Source organism: Mus caroli, unplaced genomic scaffold, assembly GCF_978045245.1.
Source record: "Mus caroli unplaced genomic scaffold, Mus_caroli_1 scaffold_9, whole genome shotgun sequence".
Taxonomy (NCBI): Eukaryota; Metazoa; Chordata; class Mammalia; order Rodentia; family Muridae; genus Mus; species Mus caroli.
In genome coordinates this window covers 117,161,944-117,182,527 of record NW_028227264.1, presented here as the reverse complement: position 1 = coordinate 117,182,527, position 20,584 = coordinate 117,161,944, and the positions used below count along the sequence as shown (strand labels likewise).

Here is a 20,584-nt window from a genome sequence, read left to right as displayed (position 1 = left end):
CACACTAATCAAGTCATAACCCATATCCCAGATCTCAGAATGGGTTAAGTTTCCAAAGAAAAGAAAGATTCCTGGACTCGGGGTGCTGCTAAGAGACAACAAGCTCAGTGTCTGCCCAAAGTCCCCAAGGTCCCAGGTTTCTTCTCCAGTCCCCGGGGAGTGGGGGTGCCTGCCTTTGCACCTAATGTGTTGTGTGACCTCAGGCGAGTCGGTTCCCCTTCTGGGCCTCGGTTTTCTTACGAATCTGTAAACCGAGCCAGCTGAATCATAGTACTCATAAAATTCCTTGAACTGACTTGTGACTGAAAATGTTGGCTTTTCAGGGGTGCAAGAGAGGAAGGTGGCTTGAGATCAGAGGTTCCAGGTGTGCACCTCATTAAGGAGAGAGGCAGGGGCCCTGCTAGAAACTTCCATTTTCCCTCTCCAGCACACCCAACACGTTTCAGAACGCTGCCTTTTTCTTTGAGGGGTGGAGATGACGTAATTGTCAGTTCTCGACTTAATAGGTGCTTTGTGAGTGCGCCTTGAGAACCGCCAGCCTGCGAGGGTGGTGATTAAGTCAGTCAGGGAGGACTTCAGAGTCACAGGAGCTCTGAGAGCTCTGCAGGGAAGTGACTCACTTAGGCACCCAGTAAAGGTTTACGAAGCGTGTGCCTGAGTTATGCTCAAGTCCAAGTTCTGAGGCAGTAGAGTACCCAAACTCTCTCCGTCCTAACACTGAGATCACGTTATTTACCCAGAGGTTCTCGGTGATCTCTCCCTCAGGAAACAGGAACCGCAGTGCAAGAGTCTCAGGCTGGGTTCCCGGCACACGCGTGCTGCTGATAGAGCCTCAAGGGGCATCTATAGGTTTTAAGAAATGCCAAATCTTCAACTCTCTAGTGTCAAGTTAAAGCAATCTGATGCCAGCTTCAAATCAAATCAACAGGGAATCCAGCTGTCTGTGTCATCAGCTTTTTGCATGTGTTTTTAGAATGTTGAAATTCTCTCTCTCTCTCTCTCTGCTTTCAGTATTTCTGAGTCTATTTCACATTGCAGTAGTGTTCACAATGGATCTCTTAGCCACCTTTCTCTTCAGTGCTGGGGAATAAACCCAGGGCCTTGCTACCCATTGAGCTACACCTCCAGATACTGTTCACTGAACTACCCTAACTAACCCATTACCTCACCGCTCCAATCAATTCTGTGTTTCCCTGTCTGTGTTTCTCTCCTGGCTTTTTCTGTGCAGATACGTAATTTTTATGTAATTGGATTTTATAGCTGACATATGATTGGTGGGGGGGACTCCCTGCTTTATCTCTTCCACATTATGGCTGAAACTTGATCCAAACATTACCGTACTGTCTTTATAAATGTCTACTTATAATGGCTTATAACGCCCTGCCACATAAATATATGCACGTGCTTAGAAAAGATACACACTTTACAGAGCTGTCCTCAGGTAACCCAACCCCCAGTCACCTACCTCCCCACTTTTGTTAAATACAGGTTCTGGGATGCGCTGGCTGGTCTTACGTCAACTTGACACACAAACTAGAGTTATCTGAAAGGAGGGAACCTTAACTGAGAAAATATCTCCATAAGATCCAGCTGTAAGCCATTTCCTTAATTAGTGATTGATAGGGCAGGGCCTATAAGAAAGCAGACTGAGCAAGCCAGGGGAAGCAAGCCAGTAAGCAGCAATCCTCCATGGCCTCTGCATCAGCTCCTGCCTTCAGGTCCCTTCCCTGTTTGAATTCCTGTACTGGCTTCCTTCAGTGATGAACAGCAATATGGAAGTGTAAGCCAGATAAACCCTTTCCTCCCCAACTTGCTTTTGGCCATGGTGTTGAGTCACAGCAATAGAAACCCTAAGTAAGTCACGGGGAGACCCAAAACTCTCGTTTTGACGTGTAAAAATTTACTCAGTGACAACTGGATCCTTAGGACAAATCCTACCTTGCTTTTTCCTTGAACAAAGATGTTTTTTGGAAGAATCCATATTTTAATTATTGACATCAATAATGCTGATGGGGTTTTATAGTCTCTTCCAACGCCCCTTCCCTCCCCCCCCCCCCGAACAATTAGGAAAGAAGGGAAGGCTTAAGGGAAAGCAAATGACCCAGTCAGTCATCCAACCACCTCTCTGGCCTGCTTGGTGGTTTTTCCTAGTTATTACCGCTGTCTGTGTTTTGAATGGAAAAGCTGGACTCACTGAAGGTTAGCGTCTGGCCAAAGATCAAAACGCCAGCCTATGGAGGAGTCTGCCTGAGAATCCCTGTCTCCTGGCTCACTGCATTGAAACAATGTTTCTCATCAGAGCACTTACACCATTCACCCAGAGCCTCCTGGACTCCCACAGCTGGGCTGACCTCCCAAGCTGGGGCCGCAGGCTGTTTCTAGGACAAGCTTGCTGCCGCTGCCATTCTTAACTGTTCCCATCAAACCAGGCTGCTCCATTCCAAAGTTAAAGAACATCTACCCACTCCTCATCCTTCAGGGGTGACTCACATTCCCCCTATACCCACCTGCAGGCCTGACCAAGAGAAAACAAGGGAACAGTTTGTGACTTTACGGGACCTTTGAGGTAGGAAAAAATGATGGGCAAGGCAGTGTAATGTGAAGCAGGGGAAGGGAATCAGCTGTCTGGCTTTGACCAGCAAGGCTCTCAATAGCCCATGCAGGGCATCTGTCCATATTAGGAAAGTGGATCCCCTCTAGGTGGGTGCAGCCTTATATGAGGGCTGGGGGCTGGGGGTGGGGCTGGCACCTTTCTGAGCAGTAAATGACTTACACAGCCATATGTAGATGTTCTTTCCATCACAACCTGAGGCTGCTCAATGTTTCTGAGCCTGTTTCCCTAGCTTTAATATAAATGCATAGTAGGCCCTCCTACTCTGGGAATCCTGAGAGAGTCAAGTGAGCTACAGCGAGTTAGGCACATCTCGGGAGTATACAGGGATTTGGTAAAATGGTAGCAGTCATACTTAGCTGCTAAAGTTATGACTTGGCTTTATAAAGGGGAAGAAAACCCCTTTCTCATGCTGTCTTGGAAACCTTGATTTGACTAGAAATAAATTTCGTAAATGAAAGACAATTATGAAAAAAGGGGAGGGAGGTTGGCAACAGATTGCTTGTTATCATTTTAATGTAAATGGCCTTTTTTTTTTTTTTTTTTGGCTTGCATCATCTGAGGAGGGCATATCTGATACGGATTTCTAATTGCCTGTTTAGTTCAGGAGAGGGTAATTTCTAAGTCCACACCCTGACACGCCTGTGCCTTTGGAGAACACTTCCAGTTTCTTTGGATGTCTTGGGCATCCGGATAGACGACCTTTTTTGAGTCACTTGGTGAAGGTTGCTCTCTGCCTTCGTGCCAGAGTGAAGGTTGGAGCCGCACAGTGACTAACTCAAAAGCAAACACGGTGTCGCATAGCCTCGTAAATGAGCCTCCTCAACTGGCTTCGGGGAGAAAATCCTTTTTAAAGAGCTGTCTTGTGCTCTTCAGTCCAGGTCAAGTCCCAGCATGCTCTGGGGCAGCTCTTTGCTGGGACGAGATACACTGACTTTCATTCTTTTATCATCTTGGTTGGAAGGAGACATTCATAATTTAGCCCAGGGAGAGAAAAAAAAAATCCTGACAAAGAATAAGTAGAATAGGGTTTGTGTGTTCTTAAAAATCACCAGAGGGCAGAGATGAACTGTCAGCTCACCTAAAACAGGACGCCTGCCTCTTCTAGATGAATTGGCATTGTCTTCCAGGGTGCATATCTTCCATAACTTAGCGGACTGCTTTGAAAGGCAGCCTGTTGTCCTTAAATAGCTCTGTGGTTCTCTTGCTGGAGTATTCATTTCAATGACTCTCATGGAATATTTTAGAATCAAGTAATTACACCAACAAACAAAGTGTAGACTAATCGGAAAGGACCGCACGGGAGATTCCAAAGGGAGCCCATTTCACTTGCAACTCTAAATGAAGTGACAGGGACAGTTTAAAAAAAAAAAAATCATCCGGAGAAAACTTTAACAAAGTGTTTGGGAGCTGAGGCAGGAGGATGCTGAGTTCAAGTCAAGCTGGGTTGGCTATGTGATGAGACTGTGTCTTCAAATAGGCAAAAATGAACAAACTCAATAAAACAGAAAAAAAAAAAAAAAAAAAAGCAAAACCCCACACCACCACTAACAACAACATGAAACAAAACAACAATCAAACCCCTAAGTAGAGAACACTGGAAAACTCAGAGACTCAGTGTTACTGTGGTCTCCCAGCTGTGGTTCCTCAGCTTCTCTGCTGCTCAGAGCCTAATGAGAAGGAAGCAAATTTGGAGATGTAAACACAGGATCGGTGACCTGAGCAAGACCCTCCCTCCGGGCTTGGCACTGGCGACGGCTGCTCTCACTGATATCTGTGTTTGCAGAAGGGAATTCTGGTAAGCGTTTGTTTTCTGGTCAGAAGAAGAGAGGAATTTTGTATCTGGCTTGGGGGGTGGGGGTGGGGGGCGGAGAGAGCAGTGGCGACAGTGGGGGGAGGGGGTTGTGGGGAAGATGCCAAGGAAACACTAGGGGAGAGTATGCTATCCTCTGTCTCTGGCCCCGCATACCTCCAGACAGCAATCACAGCGGGTCAGGTCAGCGGGTCGGGTCAGTGGGTCGGGCTGACTGGAAATGCTGACACAGACCAGAAAACACACACCACACCTCTTTTCAAGCACGGGGCCTTTAGGGATTCAGGTAACACATGCAGCCTTCCAATCTCTACTTTGCTTTAAAACCAATCCCAGCTCTTGTATTTGAACGCAAGGTGACTAGAGAGGCCAGAAGGCTTCCTTCTCCGGTAGGACATTGTCATAATTCAGCATGAGTGACTGTGTGTCCCTGTCTGCATTCACGGACTAAGTCTGCTAAGGTCCCAGCTCTGGCGATTAGAGCTATAAGCGCTAGTAAATGGTTTTAACAGAAACAAGCTCATTCAATCTCCGTCCCCCTTGGAGATCAGAGCCCTGATGAAGTGGTGGGCCAGGGACCATAAGTCTTTCAGTGACAGAGTCAGTGTGGGCTGGGCTGGGGCACAAACTCTGGTCCTTCATGAGTCTGGCATTCTGGCTACCTGAGGAGACTCGCCCCACACCACAAAACACATCACATTGAGTGTTGTACGGATTTATTGTTTTTAATGTGTCTTACCTGTATGCTTTGATGGGGTCACACATTGGTGTTTTATAATGGCATCGATTATGGGTGCTGTGTGCCTCTGTGTGCCAGGTGTCTGACGAACACTCTCTGATCATGTGTGTAGCTCTGAGGTAGAAAGCTTGTCAGATATGCTTGAAGCCCTGAAAAGAAAAAGAGGAGGAGGAGAAGGAGGAAGAGGATATAGAAAAAAAATCAATAAATTAAAATCCTGAACCCAGTAACAATCAAATTTTACTTCTAAAATTAATTTAGAAAACTAGGCATACACACCCTTGATCCCAGCACTTGGGAGGCAAAGGCAGGAGGATCTCTGAGTTTGAGACCAGCCTAGTGAGTTCCAGGACAGCCAGGGCTACACAGAAAAACCCCATCTCAAAACAAAACAAAAACAAAATCAAAAACAATCAAATAAAATCAGAAGTCTAGTTGGTCTGGAGAAGTGGCTCCACGGTCCGATGCTTGCCCAGTGTGAATGCCCATTCTGGGTTCAAACCCCAGCGTGCCAGATCAAAGAAAAAGAAAGCTGCCAGGAATTTAGGGTGTCAAGAGCTAGGTATACGTGTGTGAAGAGCTAGGTATACGTGGGACATAGAAGAATATATCAGAGGTCATCGTCTTGTTTCTTAGCCTGAGATGGGAACCCTGGAGGTCAGACTGGAGGTTGCCATACTGAAATGTTTATTTATTCATCTCTGCCCATCCGTCAGACCCATGTAGGGAAATATGCAAACCGCGGAGGCTGAAGCCCCACCCACTGACTGGGGTCAGACCCATGTAGGGAAATATGCAAACCGCGGAGGCTGAAGCCCCACCCACTGACTGGGGTCAGACCCATGTAGGGAAATATGCAAACCGCGGAGGCTGAAGCCCCACCCACTGACTGGGGTCGTTGGAATTGGAGCTCTGTTTACATTTCTTCTCCATGCCTAAGAATGAATGCAGCTCCATTGGGAAAGTGCTTGCTTAACATGCATGAAGCCAGGGGTTCGGTCCCCAGTCCCCCCCCCCCCCCCCGCATACAACCTGATAGAGTGAGTGGCACACACTTGTGATCCCAGCATCCTGAGGTAGAGGCAGGATGGTCTGGAGGAGCTCAATGCTAGACTATATGACACCCGTCTTTAAAGGGGGAAAAAAAATCCCAAATAATTCTAATGTATACCAAAGTTAATTTAAGGAAAACCCAATGAACCAGGAGCCCCTGCAGAAAGCAGGAAATGCCCTCTAGTGGCCAAGAGAAGCCATGCTCCATTGTGCATGCCTTTAAGCCCTAGGACTCAAGCTGGCCACTTAAGAGAGATGAGAGTAAGGTGTCTATGGCAAAGCATATTTTAGTTGACCAATTCCACTGAAGTGTCATGAAAATTAAGGTATAAGACCCATTGATGCAGGGACCTTGCTCTTGTCCCAACTCGGGGGTCACCTACCATGGTGCCTGACCCACTTTGGTATAAAGCCTAAAACTAAGGCTCAGTAATATCTGCTGCCTTGACATCTGGTAAAATCAGGAGGGCTGTCCCGAATGGTCTAGCTGCAAGCCTCTCTCCTCTTCTTATTAAACTGGGTAGGCTGGCGTTGTGCTTCTTTATTTCTGCACAATGGGCTCCCTGCTAAACCATGGAATTACTCCAGCAAGCCAGTCACGTGCGCCCTGGGAGCCAGGGGTCCTCTCTCCCTCTTGATGCTACAACCCCTCCAGAATGTAGCCGCTGTGTGGCCCTGTGTGCTTTACTGAATGTTCTACCCTCGGGCTGGGAGTACAAGGGACTAATGTGGTATCAGTCCCATCTGCACAGTGCAGCCTTGTGTGTGACCAGCCAGCTTCATGGGCTTAGGGAGAGAGCTGCTCTCTCGCCATGGGGTAAAGAAGAGCCACTCGAGATGGCCATGAAAGGTGCTCAGTAGATATTTGTTAAACGGAGGGACGGATGAGACCAAATGCCACTCTACTCTTGTTCATTCAAGTAAACGATGATAGGCACAGATTGATAAGTGAATGATTAACACCCCTTTAGGAGTGCGTGAGAGTGTGAATGGACAGATACACGGGCCCAAGGGTGCACACACAGAGCACAGATGTCCATATATAGAGCCTTTCTTTATCGCTTTCTACCTTATTCTCTCTCTCTCTCTCTCTCTCTCTCTCTCTCTCTCTCTCTCTCTCTCTGTGTGTGTGTGTGTTTGTGTGTGTTTATGTGTGTATGCAGGTGTGCATACCTGTGAATGTAAAGGTCAGAGGAAGGCATTGGGCATCCCCCTCTGTGATGGTTTGTATATGCTTGGCCCAGGGAGTGACACTATTTGGAGGTGTGACCTTGTTGAAGTGGGTGTGTCACTGTGGGTGTGGCCTTAAGACCCTCACCATAGCTGCCTGGAAGTCAGTCTTCCACTAGTAGCCTTCAGATAAAGATATAGAACTCTCAGCTCTGCCTGCACCATGCCTGCCTGGATGCTGCCATGCCCCCACCTTGATGATAATGGACTGAACCTCTGAACCTGTAATCCAGCTCCAGTTAAATGCTGTCTTTTATAAGAGTTGCTTTGGTCATGGTGTCTGTTCACAGCAGTAAACCCTAACTGAGACACCCTCTCTTCCTGTCTCTGACACAGGATCTCTAGCTGAACCTAGAAGTTGATTTTCTGTTTTTGTTTTTGTTTTTCCTTTTTCCAGCTAGGCTAGCAGAGAGCAAACCACAGCACTCTCCCTACCTCTGCTCACTCCATGCTGAGATTACGGGCGAGCTTGGGAGCACACCTCGTTTGTGACACGCATGCTGGGGTCTGAATTCTGCTCCTGGGTCTGCACTTCTGAACTATCTCCTTGGCTCTCTCTACTTTATTTTTTTGATGCAGGGTCTCTGCCTGAACCTGGAGCTCACCAGTTTGGCTAACCTGTCTAGCTATCATGCTTCTGGAACCTTCCTCCCTCTGCCTCCAAAGTGTTTGGATTATAGGCATGAACTGCCGTGTCCAACCTCACACACAAAAGCTAGGGATCTGAGTTTAAGTCTTTATCTTACCCATGACCCATCTCCTCCCATCCTATTTCTGCCACACCACCTCCAGAGGATCTGTGTGACAAGTGCCACAGACTGAGGCGATTGACCTCAAAAGGGGGAGGCCTCCTGGAACCTGTTGTGGAACTCTTCTTCGGAGAAAAATTATGGAGCCATAGTTCTCGTGGTAATCTATCTGTTTTGTTTTCTCTCATTCCTTTTCTTATTTACATGTTCCTGGTAGCCTAAGGCAAGATCGTAAGTGGAGAATAATGGGCAAGAAACCATCCCTAGAGATGGGGTCACTAACATGACTTTATCCCTGGGAAACCAACACTTTACTTTCTAAATCATTTATAAACTATGATAACAGATAAAAACTTTCCCAACAATAAAATTTCATATGGCTACAGGAGTGTCATTGGAGATGGGTTTTGGTATATGGCAAAGAAAGCCTTAATTAAAAAGGATTAAAATAGTTTAAATATACACATTGAAGATTTATAAAAAAAAATCAGGCACTAGATGTTAAATAATAATTGACCATGGGACTGGAAAGTTAGCTCAGCGGTTAAGAGCACTGACCATTTATTAGATTTATTAACCTGCTCTTGGAAATATGCCACCAGCCTTGAATGATTGCCCCCACTGCATCCATCCTTTTAGAATTGTCATATTTTGATGATTTACCTGTTCTGTTTGTGATTCACTGAATACATAGTTTCAGAGTTGTAATGCTTGGATGATTTTTGTGCTTTCCTGTGCCAAATGATTTTCGTTGGCATTTGTGATTGTCTCACTGGATATAGTTTCTAAGAGATGTAATGTTTGCTTTTTTTAATGTTTAAAATCCCCTGCTTGAGAGCTGCAGGATACACTCAGATTCAAACTGCCTCTGTGTTTGTTTCTGTTGGTCACCACCGAATCCTTACCCACCTCACTCCAAGGACCCTCATTCCAGGGGCCTCCATACCCGACTGGGGTCTGTGGCATATTTCTATGAGGATTATTGCCCAGAGGAGACCATGGATTCCTTAAGGAAAAGGACCGTTTTGATTTATTTTGTTTTTAGGTTTTCATAGTTCAACACAGAGCTCACAAGAAGCACATGTCTATTAAGCAAGTGAATAAACACACAGCTGACTGAGTGGATTTCCCCAAAGCGCGTGCGAATTCATGGTGCTGTAATCACTCAGTCTAGAAATCAACCCAGCAGATATTCATCAAAGTCTTCCATCAAATAGTGTCTTAGTTAGTGCTCTGACAGCGAAGGTTGGCCATAGGCTAGGGTTATAAAGACAACAAAGAGACAGTCGTCCCTGCTCTTTTGTTTGTATGTTTTTATGTTTTGAGACAGGAGTGGGGTGGGGGTAGTCTCAGTAAATATCCCACGCTGGTCACAGATTCACTGCAATCTTCCTGTTTCAGCTTCCTAGTGCTAGGATTGTAGGCATGTATTGCCATGCCTGGTGCTGTACTTGCCTTTAAGGAGGGTGATGGCTAGTTTCAATTGTGGCCTGGGAAGGGAGTTGTCTACATTGTGTTGGCCTGTAGGTTTGTCTGTGGGGCGACTGTCTTAATTAAGTCAAGTCAAGTGGAAAGAGCCAGCCTCCTGTGGGTGGCACCATTCCCTAGGTAGAGGGAAAGTGGAGAAATGGAGCTGAGCACAAACAAACAACCACGGCCATTGATCTGTACCTCTGTTGTCACGCTCTGACTACAGCATGGTATTGGGTTTTCTTCTGTAAGAGTGAGATCCCATAGGACTTTGGATAATAATCAAGGAATTCTGTACTTGTGTTGCCCAACATGGCAGACATTTGTCCCCATGAAGTTATTGAACACTTGAAATGTGGCCGATGGGCCTAAAGAACTGCATTCTCACTGCACTGGGACGGCTGCATGTCTGACAGCACTTACAGAGCATGTGCTCCTTGTCCTAGGGTCACTACCCTTGCTATAATATGACACCCTGGCAAGAAGAAGCCAAGGAAAGTAAGGGTCTGTTTGAATTCCAGTTCCAGTTCCAGCACTTCACTGTGGGGCAGTCAGGGCAGGAACTTGCACATCTACAGTAGTCAAGAACAGAGAAATGAACACATGTATGCTGCTTGCTTGAGCTCAGCTCAATTTTTCCACTTTCCCTCTGCCTAGGGAATGGTGCCACCAACAATATACAATATCTATCTATCTATCTATCTATCTATCTATCTATCTATCATCTATCTAATATAAGTGTAAATACATTTATAAATACATTTAAGTATAATATATAATATAAATATATCTTACATTTATTCCCGTGCTGAAGCAAACAGTGTTAATGAGTTCATTATAAGCATCAGAGCCTATTTTATTGTGTTAAATATGCCATAATTTATCTATTATACCTGTGGTACAAATCTGACTGGTTTCCAGTTTTTACAATTACCAGCAGAGTTGCGACGAACGTTCTCATGTTTTCTTATGCAAACGTGCAGATCTTATTACTAGTAGGACTCTAAAGTCTGTGGTTATGCACACCTTCAGCTACTGTAAATATTGAAAAGTGGATTTCCAAGGGCACGGACCAACTCCCATGAACACTGTGTGAATATTCTCATTTCCTCCCTTCCTTGTCAACACTCAGTATTGTCAGGCTTTTTCTCTCTGTCAATCCAATAAGAGGGAGTATGTTATATCATGATATCACCTAGGACATCAAAGATGTCAAAATAAGGGAAAATACTGGACTAATAGTTGTGGCATTGAGGAAAGAGGAGCCTAACACAGTTTTAAGTTTTTGTGTTGTGGTGAGATATTTGCCACTAGGACCACAGAGGTAACTGGCCTTCAAGATGAGCACAAAACTGTGTTCAAAAAGGTGTAAGACAGTTTTTCTTTCTTTTTTTTTTTTTTTGCATCTGTGATGATTTGTATATGCCTTGGCCTAGGGAGTGGCACACTTAGAAGGTGTGACCCTGTTGGAGTATGTGTGTCACTGTGGGTGTGGGCTTTAAAACCTGTCATTCTAGCTGCCTAGAAGTCAGTATTCTGTTAGCAGCCTTCAGAAGAAGATGTAGAACTCTCAGCTCCTCCTGCACCATGCCTGCCTGGATGCTGCCATGTTCCCACATTGATGATAATGGACTGAACCTGTAAGACAGACCCAATTAAATGCCCTTTATAAGACTTTCCTTGGTCAGGGTGTCTATTCACAGTAGTAAAACCCTAACTAAAACAGCATCTTAAACCATCTTGCCTGCATTGACCACAAGAAGAAGAACTTTTTAAATTATATGAGTGCACTGTAGCTCTCTTCAGACACACCAGAAGAGGGCATTGGATCCCATTACACACGGTTGTGAGCTACCATGTGGTTGCTGAGAATTGAACTCAGGACCTCTGGAAGAGCAGCTAGCTATCTCTCCAGCCCCACAAGAAGAACTTTTAAGTAGGACTTGACCATCAGAACATGTCCAGCGCATTTGCAATGTGCTGTAAAATTCCCCAAACACAGAGTCACATTCACATCTGTCCTTTCTAGGGTCCCCTCTCTCTGCTGTTTTATTTTAAAGATATTTATTATTATATCTAAGTACACTGTAGCTGTCTTCAGATATACCAGAACAGGGCGTCAGATCTCATTACAGATGGTTGTGAGCCACCATGTGGTTGCTGGGATTTGGACTCAGGACCTTAGGAAGAGCAGTCAGTGTTCTTAACCACTGAGCCATCATTCCAGCCCTCTGCTGTTTTGTCTTAACCTAATTCCTGATGGAATATATTACTGGCTAGTAGAAGCTGTGCCAACCAGATGTCTGTTGGTGGGATAGCTTAGCAAGCCAAAGGATTGCCATCTTGATAAGAGGCAACGACTGTAGGCTCTGTCGTGACATACTTGGGCTTGGCTAATTCATGTAGATTTTATAAGAGCTTGAATCACAGAAAACGATCCCATACTTTAGGAACATATGACTATTTGATGTTAACAAGATTTTCCAGTATGATTCTAGTTAATACTCAAGGGACCAAAAGGAACCGATCCAGAAAGGCTTTGGAGCCCGGGGCAGCGGTAAACACCCATGACTCCATTTTCCCCCCAAAGTAGTTCTTTGATGGAAATGAAGTATCTCTTAGCAACCTTTCATTATTGGCTGGCATACTCGTGGGAAAATTTTGAGAGAAGGCCGACTTTACCTGTGGGAAATCCTCCCGGCATACTAACTTGAGATTTTTAAATTGTCAAAATGTCAAGGAATGTTGTTTTTGCCTCTTCACACTGAACCAGAGAATTGTCACAGAGAGGGAGGATCAGTCAGACTCTGCAGCCAACAGGGATCAGAAGAAACATTTGAGACCAGAGCTCAGATGAACCTGTTGTTTTCTGTCTACTGCTCAGAATTCAACCTTTGGTTTTCTTTTCCTGGAAGATTTATGTCATCTCTGGTGTTCTTTGAGGATAGTGGCCTATAATATATATGTGTTTCATTCAAAAAGCTGGTTGTTGGGTTTTTTCCATGATCTTCACAAGATGCCAGGGTTCATTCCACAGCGGAGCAGACGGCCATGAAACGCTAATGGATGTTTTCCCTGGGAGATGAAGGGAAAAATGGTATTTGTAGTTTCTTTGGGAAAGCATGCAATTTAGGTGCATTAAAAGCTGAAATTAAAGGCTGAAAGTTGTATTAAAGTTAATGGCTTTGACAGTAAACTATGTCGGCTCAAATCTTATTTTCTGCCATTGAATAATTTCCCCATCCTCCCTGTATCTTCTTTTTATCACGGCTGTGAGGCTGCTAAGTGGTTCTGAGACTCACTGACTCAGCAAATGCCTTCCCCTTGATGCCGTTTATCCTTGATGCCAGGGAGAAAGGGCTGAGTAAATATCGTTCCTGTTCTCCTGGCTTTCATTCTAGCGTGGATGGTGAGCTTCAGATGGATAAACAGAGCCATCAGAATTGCCTTTTAGAACTTGCTGCTGTGGGGTTGCCTGGGAAGGCCTACGCAGCTGACATCTCAGCTGGTTTGTGAATGACTAAAGGCAGTACGCGCTGGGAAGACAGGTGAATGTGTGATCTAAGAAAAGGGAAGACAAAGAGAAAGGGCTGAAGTTAGATCCAAGTAGGCATGCCTGAAGAACAGAAGGAAGGCCAGGATGGCTGGAGTGATGGAGGAAAAAGACAGAAGCAATCTATACCAGAGCAAGGAGCTTGCCTTTATCCCTCATACAGCAGCAGGGAGCCATTACGCTGTTGATGTGGTTATTTTTACCGCGTGTATTTGGAGTGTATAGCATGAAGTTCTTATACACCTATACATAGTAAAATTATTACAGTAGTCAAACAAATTCATGTGCCTGTCACCTTTCATAATTACTATTATGGGAGTGGTGTGTGTGTGTGTGTGTGTGTGTAAAAAGCACCTAAAATATTTGAGGAGCAGAAGAGATGGCTCATTCAGGAAAGTGTTTGCCAATCAAACGTGAAAGCCTGAGTCTTAAAAGTCAGGCATGATGGTGCATCCAAGAATACAGGCATTTGGAAGGCAAAGTGAGGCAGATTCCTGGGGCTTGTCAACCAGCTAGTAGAGCCAAACTGGTGAGCTAGAGGTCCAGTTAGAGACCCTCTCAAAAAACAAAGTCTACAGAGATTGGCAAAGACATTTGATGATGATTTCTGGCCTACATATACACTCGAACACATGCATACATTCACAACTCACATACACACACTCACACTCTCACACATATACACTCATACACTAACATACACTCTAACACTCACATATACACACTCACACTCTCACACATATACACTCATACACTAACATACACTCTAACACTCACATATACACACTCACACTCTCACACATATACACTCATACACTAACATACACTCTAACACTCACATATACACACTCACACTCACACATATACACTCATACACTAACATACACTCTAACACTCACATATACACACTCACACTCTCACACTCACACATATACACTCATACACTAACATACACTCTAACACTCACATATACACACTCTCACACTCACACATATACACTCATACACTAACATACACTCTAACACTCACATATACACACTCACACTCTCACACATATACACTCATACACTAACATACACTCTAACACTCACATATACACACTCTCACACTCACACATATACACTCATACACTAACATACACTCTAACACTCACATATACACACTCACACTCTCACACATATACACTCATACACTAACATACACTCTAACACTCACATATACACACTCACACTCTCACACATATACACTCATACACTAACATACACTCTAACACTCACATATACACACTCACACTCACACATATACACTCATACACTAACATACACTCTAACACTCACATATACACACTCACACTCTCACACATATACACTCATACACTAACATACACTCTAACACTCACATATACACACTCACACTCACACATATACACTCATACACTAACATACACTCTAACACTCACATATACACACTCACACTCTCACACTCACACATATACACTCATACACTAACATACACTCTAACACTCACATATACACACTCTCACACTCACACATATACACTCATACACTAACATACACTCTAACACTCACATATACACACTCACACTCTCACACTCACACATATACACTCATACACTAACATACACTCTAACACTCACATATACACACTCACACTCACACATATACACTCATACACTAACATACACTCTAACACTCACATATACACACTCACACTCTCACACATATACACTCATACACTAACATACACTCTAACACTCACATACACACACTCACACTCTCACACATATACACTCATACACTAACATACACTCTAACACTCACATATACACACTCACACTCTCACACTCACACATATACACTCATACACTAACATACACTCTAACACTCACACACATATACTCACACACTCACACACACTCTCACACTCATACATTCAGATACCCTCATGTACTCTCTTCTCTCACACACACTTACACACACATACATACAGTCACACATACATACACTCACATACTCACACTTATACACTCTCACACACTTATATACTTACACACTCACACTCCACATACACTCACACACATACTCTCACACTCACACACACATGAAGTACACACACACACAAGAGCACATACCTCACACAATGCACTATGTATTCCCTCTTAGCAGATTTTTAGATATAATGTGATTAATATAGTAACTGTGATATGCATTACACATCTAGGCTTTTCCATGCTCACAAGTGCAAAGGTGCACATCCACCTTTACTTTTCCTTCCCCTCTTTTCTCTTCCCCTCATAACCATGGTTCCACTTTGCTTCTGTTCATTGAACTCTTTCATAAAGAACTCTCCATTACATAAGAGCATTGTGAAGATGCAAATCTAAGCCACCAGGAAGTATCACCTCATCCCTGTTAGAAAGACTGTCATCAAAAATCAAAGGGATAGCAAGTATTGACAAGCTCGTAGGGAGAAGATAACCCATGCACACTGTTGGTGGGAATGTAAATTGGTTCCGCCATTATGGAAAACCGTATAGCAATTCGTCAATCTGACTGGCATTGAGAAAGAAATGCATGAAGAAATTATTACATATGCATAGTGTACTGGCTGGTTTTGTATCAACTTGACACAAGCTGGAGTTATCACAGAGAAAGAGGAGACTCCCTTGAGGAAATGCCTCCATGAGATCCAGCTGTAAGGCAATTAGTGATCAAGGAGGAAGGGCCCCTTGTGGTGGTACCACCTCTGGGCTGGTGGTCCTGGGTTCTATAAGAAAGCAGGCTGAGCAAGCCAGGGGAAGCAAGTCAGTAAAGAACATCCCTCCATGGCCTCTGCATCAGCTCCTGCTTCCTGACCTGCTTGAGTTCCTGTCCTGACTTCCTTTGGTGATGAACAGCAATGTGGAAATGTAAGCTGAATAAACCCTTTCCTCCCCAACTTGCTTCTTGGTCATGATGTTTGTGCAGGAATAGAAACCCTGACTAAGACACATATATTATATGAATATTATTCAGCACTTAGAACTTAGGTAATGCAACCTATGACAATACGGTTGAGTCTGACTTTGCGCTCGACTAAAAGAAGCCAGACACAGAACGCTAAGTTTGTATGAGCTTGCTTACATATAGAATCTAAAATAAAGAGCACTGTTGTATGAAAAAAGACCATTTGGATTTTCCTGGGAGAAGAGCACAGCCCAGTAGACAAGGAGTCAGACAATTCTTATGAGAATACACTGAAGTTATCCACCAGGGATTGTGAGGGTCTGGGCCTGGGAACAATGAGGGAAGAGAGAAGTGGGTAGATTTTGAGTATGTTTTGGAGGCAGAACCTTCAGGATATGGTGACCAGGTGGATATGAGGACTAGAGAGGAGGAGCAATGGTCACTTCTGTGCTTTTGGCTTGACCAACTAGGCTGATGGCTGTGACAGCAGTTAGGTTATGCATGGTCATTGGTCCCTGCATTGTGATGACAGGGGACAGGAGACTAGAAACTACTGACAGCCTCACCGGCTGGTTCTTTATTAGACTCCATCACGTATGCAAAATATATTGTACAGTCGTGCACATGAAAAACATACAGCATGAAAACCAAAGAAGGGCGGCTGCCCCTTTGCCTCTTTCTTACGATTATCACACTGATCTGCCTCTGTTTTCCTCTTAGCAACCTCTTCTATCAAGAATTTCCTCTCCCCCCCCCCCCAGACAGGGTTTCTCTGTATAGCCCTGGATGTCCTGGAACTCACTCTGTAGACCAGGCTGGCCTCAAACTCAGAAATCCGCCTGCCTCTGCCTCTCGAGTGCTGGGATTAAAGGCGTGCGCCACCATGCCCGGCTCTTTCCTCATTCTTTCTTATGATTCTTAGACACAAAAAGCTGGTTCAGTGGTACCGCACTTGCCTAGCATGCATGAGGTTGTGCTTCAACTCTCAGTATGGAAGAAAGACAGACAGAAAAGAAGGGAGGCAGGGAGGGAGGGAGGGAGGGGGAGAGAGAGAGGGAAGGACGGAGGGCAACTCCATGAATGTGTCAAGCATAACAACCTCTGATGCCACTGGGCTGTGAATCTAAGGAGAACAGCTAAGACAAAATGAGGGTGCTACAAGCACCAGAGAGAATAAGAAGGCAAAGAAGGAGGAGAGGCAAGTGAACTGAGGATGCCCCCTGACAGTCAAACATAGGGAATTCTCAGTAAGTCTTTCAAGACTGAAAATGATCCTGGAGCCAAATCCTAAAAGATCAGAATGCTAGGTAAAGTTCCTCCGAACTAAAAACAAAAGAAAGGGAAACATCTGATTTCTGGGTGTTAAGGAATCGAATGCCCTATTTCTGATGTAGAAGACAGAGAGACAGTCTGATCTACAGTTCTTACCGATGTGAAGAGAAGTCCGAGAAGTCCGGACGCAGAGAAGTCCGAGGCTCAGTGCTCCATCAAGTATCCACTGAGCAGGTCCAGTAACAGGACTGGTAGGCAATTCTCAGGGTGAAGATTGGGACCCTTGATTTTTAGCACAACCCACAATAAGCAACACACTCTTTGCCTTTACTCCTGTCACTAGGGAGGCAGAGGTTTCGGAAGGTAGTTTCTGAAGGAACTCTGTGAGTTCGAGGACAGCCTGATCTACAAAGGGAGTTTCAGGACAGCCAGGGATGATATGTAGAGAAACCCTATCTTGCAAAACAAAAAATATAAAAGGAGGATGGAGAAACATACTCACTCTCCTCTGTGTATGCTACAGCCACTCCTGTGGGCTCCCAAGAGCAGGCTGACACATTTTCATAAAATTTATCAGCCAGTTTTTAAACTCACTCACTATTAAAAATCGAATTGCCTAAACATACCAAGAAATAACTTAATCTGAAAACACAAGTTACAAATCTTCCAAACTCACTGTGCCCTCATTGTGTTTTTACTGTGCCATTACAACCTCTGGCTTTGAGATTGGATTTCTCGAACCTGTGTACAGAAGTATGAGATAATGAAACGCTACATCATAATTCTTTCAAACTGTATTGATGTTGCAGTGATAACGTGAAACAGTTGTGGTGGGAAGATTTACATCATAGAAGCAGGCAAACACTGTAGCAATATATTGTCTTGTACTCCACCCAGGAAAGTGACCACAATCTAGTTCTACATTTAAAGAAAACAAGATAAAGAAAGTGATACAGAAAATACTAACGGTGCTGGTTGAGTTTTTAAGTGTCCATAGCTGTTACATTGTGACTATAACAAACTACTGGCAAGGTATTTTTCCACTGTTGTATTTGAAATTGTATCTTATTGCGCAGCGACTCACTGGGTCATTGATGAACCAGTGAGGTTCAATGGCCTCTTCATTGTTTCCTATTACTCACTGGTACAAATGCAAATGTCAACTAACGTTTACACATGAATAATCGCTCATCACTAATACGAGGGATTTCTTTTCTGAATTGGTGAGTCGTCAAGATTCTATTCTCTGTCTTATTTCATTAAATTAGAGTTGATTTGCAATTAATACTTGAGCTATAAATACCATTGGGGCAAAAATCAGTGAAAGCTTTCCTTGAGAATCAATTGGCTATAATGAAATTTACAATAAAGCCTACTAAATAATTATTGGCTGTAAATTGTGGCTAGCCATCCTTTATAACAGTAAGATTATAATGAATGCATGCATATATCTCTTCTCCCACAGAACCTGGTCATTAAACACTTTCCAGGGCACCACTACCACAACCCACACACAGTTTTCACAAAGAACACAGAAACACTTACCCTACATGCCTTCTGAGACTCTACAACATTTCATTAAAGATCAACTCATGTTTGGGCTCTCCAGTAATTAATTTTACAGCCCACCAACTGTTTATCATCTGAAGTCTGAAGATGTCTGGTTGGGGAGGTCACCACCCGCGGGTTCTGAAGGAAGTTTTAGAAGAGATGTCCTCAGAGGTGGTGAGCAAGTGCCCTGTTTTATACCAAGAGCTTAACAGCAGCAACTCAATAAATATGAAGCAGAAAACTTAGACACACACACATACACACACACACACACTAAAAACACAAACCTCTATCAAGGCAGAATTGGAAATCTGAAAGCGAGACTTTACAATAAAGACACTTTGGCAACTTTTCATGGTTCTGATAACAGACGCCTTCATTTGCAGCTTTTGTCCCGAAAGCCTCCTCTGTAACTCAGAACCTGTCGTTCCTAATAATCCTTACACGTCCATTCTCCACATCCATGGAGGTAAGCACTGTTGTAGAAAACTCTCCACTCCTGTGCATCTGCCCAAGTAGGTCGGGGTTGTCACCAACGCACTCAACTAAGCTGGCCATTGGTAAAAAGACTTCAGCACTTATAGAAAATGACGGTATGAGTCCACCTGACCACCCTGCTAAAAACAACGAAATGCGTTAAGATATCCACTGCACAGGAAAGAGACCAACTGAATCAGCCATCAGCAGTTTCTCTGCGTTAAAGCAGCAATCTGTCTGTTGCTAAATTGATGGGTAGGGACTAGAAGGGGACTCTTTGCTTTTGAAGATTTCCTTGGGGAAAACTTAGCCTCCTGGGGCTAATATGTGGCCTTTTGACAATGTCAGCCAGCAGCCCCTTTTAGAATTCCTGTCACCGTAACAACCCATAGACAGCTAGATAAATGGCCACAGGCTCCTCACCTCCCGGGCTGCCAGGGTCCTGGGGCCAACGGCAACCGAGCAGCAAAGGTTGAGAAGGCAAGCTGAGTTTCTCTAAATCTGTACAGAAACTTTGATTTTATAAAAAAGAAAAGAATGCATTTTAACCTTTCGGGTGGGGGGAGCCATTTGAAAAACACAGCCTTTTTAGAAAAATCTCTTGGGCTGGCGAGATGGCTCAGTGGTTAAGAGTGCCGACTGCTCTTCTGAAGGTCCAGAGTTCAAATCCCAGCAACCACATGGTGGCTCACAACCATCCATAAGGAAATCTGCTGCCCTCTTCTGGAGTGTCTGAAGACAGCTACACTGTACTTACATATAGTAAATAAATAAATCTTTAAAAAAAGAAAAATCTCTTATTCAATATTGAATGCAGAGTGTCTTCAATCTCCGATGATATCCATCCCGGGTTAAGGAACTCACAGTTGGTCAAAGTGCAGACAGTAAGCGTCTGTAGCGAACTTAGCCACAAATGGGGCGTCTGTCACCCCTCTACCACCACTAAGGCCATCACAGAAGGGTGGGAAGAAAGATCGTAAAAGCCTGAGGCCAGGGTAGAACCATATCATATTTTCCGGATGTGACCATTTCTTCCAGACGTGACCATATCTTCTGCTCTCATGAACTCACCAGAGTTGTGACTACCTATACAAGTCCTG

General features: G+C 44.2%; 1 long non-coding RNA gene across 1 annotated transcript; it reads right to left on the bottom strand.

The window, feature by feature from the left end:
• Positions 1 to 4,161: 4,161 nt before the first annotated feature.
• Positions 4,162 to 19,153, bottom strand: LOC147002770 (uncharacterized). Its single transcript, XR_015048566.1, has 4 exons — positions 19,002 to 19,153; positions 12,348 to 12,740; positions 5,164 to 5,312; positions 4,162 to 4,281 (listed from the first exon to the last, which is right to left on the bottom strand). It is a non-coding gene; the product is annotated as an uncharacterized LOC147002770 (long non-coding RNA).
• Positions 19,154 to 20,584: the final 1,431 nt, after the last annotated feature.